This window comes from Tupaia chinensis, unplaced genomic scaffold (genome assembly GCF_000334495.1).
Source record: "Tupaia chinensis unplaced genomic scaffold, TupChi_1.0 Scaffold143996_1, whole genome shotgun sequence".
Lineage (NCBI taxonomy): Eukaryota > Metazoa > Chordata > Mammalia > Scandentia > Tupaiidae > Tupaia > Tupaia belangeri.
In genome coordinates, this window is record NW_006203847.1 from 169,074 (window position 1) to 172,982 (window position 3,909).

The 3,909-nt window shown below is 38.2% G+C and overlaps 1 pseudogene; it reads right to left on the minus strand.

The window, feature by feature from the left end:
* Positions 1 to 1,248: 1,248 nt before the first annotated feature.
* Positions 1,249 to 2,235, minus strand: LOC106733529 (heterogeneous nuclear ribonucleoprotein A1-like; annotated as a pseudogene).
* Between the last annotated feature and the right edge of the window lie 1,674 nt (positions 2,236 to 3,909).

Sequence of the window (3,909 nt, forward strand, 5' to 3'; positions counted from 1 at the left end):
TAAATAAATAAATAAATAAATAAATAAATAAAATAGGTAAATGTAAGAGATATCTGTTTTCAACAAAGGTTCATTGGCTAATTTAATGATATTTCAAAATGCTGAGCACCAAAAAATTATATATCTGAGAAAAAAATAGAATAATTTTTGCAAAACATAAACCAACACAGAAGAAAACAATAAAATAAGTGCATAGTTTGGAATATTCAGTAATTTATTCAATAAATATATTTTGAGTATGTTATATGTGAAATATATAGCAATAGATCAATCAAATAAATCTAATGCAATTTAATAAATTTCAGTATTGCAGAAATATAGGGTGCTAAGGGTGCGTGCATGAGGGGTTTTAATTCCTAGGATATGCAGCGGTGTAGAAGATAGACTCCTCTATTTTTTCTCAAATAATTTATCTGTGCATAAGGCAGTGGCAGATCTCAAATCTTCCCATGCATCAAGTGTACTTGATGAATGACCTTTGCTGTAAATCCACCACCAGGTTAGAATAAGACTAACTGGGATCCAGCAAATGGCTGGGATCTACAGTGATGGGGAATGGTGGATCCAGACCTATAATCTTAGAGGACACCTTTGGCTCCAGGATTCCCTATCAATTTGACCTGCATTTTCTTTTTCTTTTTTACTTTATTATTATTATTAGTAGTAGTAGTATTAGTAGTAATAGTATTTTGGGGAAGTTTTTGCTATAGGGCATGTGCACTCGCCAGAAAGACAGACAGAGAGATAGAAAGTGAGAAATCCCCCCCAAGAGGGGATGGCCTTTCCTCCATTCTCCTCTTGGGATCTTGGGCATGCACGCACACGTGCCTGGTGTGAGTTTTAAGCCACCGGGTTCTGGACTTGACCCGCGGCTGGCTACATGGGAGTTAAGCAACATAACTGTTATGCTAACGGCTGGTCCCATTTTTCTTTTTTTATTTTTAAAGACACATATATTCAGCATCATGATCAGACTATATTACATTTAGCAGTCAACAGCATGGGTGCAAAAAACGAAAATCTACATTAAAACCCTTTGTTGAAATGCTTTACACTTTCCACAGAGCAGAAACTAAAATAACCTATTATATAATTAGTCACAAATACAGTCCTCATATTTTTTGCCCATACATGAGTATTGTCTAAAACATGTCAGGTTGTTTCTTTTTATTTAATACCAGCTAGGCCTTGCCACCACTGTGCTTGGCTGAGTTCACAAATCTATTGTAACCTGTGGCTTCCCCGCCACTTCTCTGGCTCTCCTCTCCTGCTAAGCTTTGCTTCCTAGCAGTTAATTAAAACCTTCTGCCACTGCCATAGCTACTGCTGCTGCGGGAACTGCCATAGCCACCTAGATTTCATGGTTTGGCAAAGTATTGGCCTCCACCTCCATAAGGGCCAGAGCTTCTGCCTCCAAAGTTTCCACTCTTCATGGGTCCAAAATTTGAAGACTGTTATCATTGCCAAAATCACTGTAGCTTCCACCACCTCCTAAATTGCTTCCATCATTACCAAATCAATTATAGCCATTCCCACTTCCACCGTATCCACCACCACCATGGCTGCTAGCAAAGTCACCACGACCACTGAAGTTTTGTCCATGACCAAAGCTGTCATTACCACCAAAACCACCTCCTTGACCACCACAGAAGTTTCCAGAAACACTTCAAACTCTTGGGCTGGAGGAAGCAGTAGCCATTTCTTGTTTGGACAGGGCTGTCCTTACTTCACAGTTGTGGCCATTCACGGTATGGTATTTCTGAATGACAACTTCATCCACAGAGTCATGATTATCAAATATTACAAAAGCAAAGCCCCTCTTCTTGCCACTGCCTCAGTCAGTCATAATTTCAAGCACTTCAATTTTCCCATACTGTTCAAAATACTCTCTTAGGTGATTTTCTTCAGTGTCTTCTTTAATGCCACCGACAAAGATCTTTTTCACAGTTAAGTGGGCACACAGTCTTTGAGAATCTTTTCTCGAGACAGCCCTCTTTGGTTCCACAACTTTTCCACCCACCTTGTGTAGCCTTGCATTTATGGCTGCATGCACCTCTTCCACAGTGGCATACATGACGAACCCAAAGCCCCTTGGTGTTTGGATCTCATATTGCCACGCAGTCCATGAGCCTTTCCCATTGCTCAAAATGGCTCCTCAGGCTCTTATTGGTTGTTTCAAAGCTCAACCCTCCAATCAAGTTTCTGCAGCTCTTTGGGAGACACTGTCTTAGACATGATGGCAGTGGTAAGAAAGACTTCAATGATGCTTCCCCAGTGGCGTCCATAGGCAGAAAAGAGTAAGATAACAAATGTATCTTCAATTTGACCTAAATTTTCTTAAAACTGTGCTAGAGAGCCTGAGACTTTTCCCAGTAAATTGTTTTTTTTTCTTTATAAGGTCCAGCCTTGCAGTATGAGTATGAGACCCACATCCTATGTCTCCCTCTCTTTTATCCTTAAAGTCTTTTTTATAGTGAAATCTCTTGCCCTTATACCAACACAACTCTTATAAATGTGTAAGCTTGAAAGTGCAATGATGAAAACAAGGTTTAAGAGGGGTGAAATTGTAATGCTATGCAAAATGGATTGAAAAATAAAATAATGGAAACATGCAAACAAATTGGGAAGATATGAGTTTATTTAATAGTTATGTGATGGGGTATGGAATTTAGAATTGGCAGCACATATGACAGAAACATATAGAGAAGTTATGATGGAGAATTGTGAGGTAACATTCACAATAATAAAAATTAGCAATATGTATATTTGATAAAAGACCACACAGTCGACTGCGGTATGAATCCCGGACCCAGTGGTTTTAAACTCAAGCAAATCACGCATGTGTATGTGCCCAAAATTCAGAGAGGAGAATGAAGGAGAAGGGATTGCAGCATGACTATCCCTATGGGGAGAGGGATGTGATTTCTTGCTTCCTCTCTCTATGTTTTTCTCTGTCTCTCCAGATAGTGCATTTGCCCTACAGCAAAAAAATCTCTTTTGAGACCAGCAGTTGGTGGAATGGCTATGTCACTGGACTCCCATGTAGTTGACCATGGTTTGAGTCCTGGACCCAGTGGCTTCAACTCACACCAGGCGCATGTGCATGTGTGCCCAAGATCCCAAGAGGAGAATGGAGGAGAAGGGATTGTGGCATGGCCATCCTCCCTTGGGGGTGATTTCTTGCTTTTTATCTCTCTGTCCCTCTCTGTCTTTCTGGCGAGTACACACACCTTATAGCAAAAACTTCACGCACAAAAAAAAACTCAAAAAGAAAAGAAAAAGAAAAATTCTTCACTATAGACAATTCCAAATCACTAATAAACATACTAATATGTGTTGAGTATCAATTAGTCATTGAGAAATAAGGAGAATGTTCATTAAATCAATTTTATAAAAACTAAAAGTCCATCATAATGGCTAATTATTTAAATGCAGATAGTACCAAGTTTTGGGAGGATGAAAAGCAATTTGACCTCTGATACACTTCTAGTGAAAGAACAAACAGGTACTTTGACTTTGGAAAATTGTTTGGCAATAGCAACTGCACCCGACCATATACATACTGAAATGTATGTATCCATTTTTCTGTGTGTATATAAATGTAAATAAAGTTTAAAACAAATTATTGTTTAATTTGTGATAGTAAAAGCCAGAATAGTGTTCATCCATGGATGAAGATCATATTCTGAATATGTTTCAGTGCTGCTAAAGATAATATTTTTCTTGGCTTGGATGATAGGTTTTATACACACACACACACACACACACACACTCACACATACATTTTAAATACATTAACTATGTGAAAATTCATCTAACTGTATACTTATGATTTGTGCATGTTTCTGTATGTATGTTGTACTTCAGTGAAATATTGACAACATTTAAAAATAGTAAAAATGCTGTATT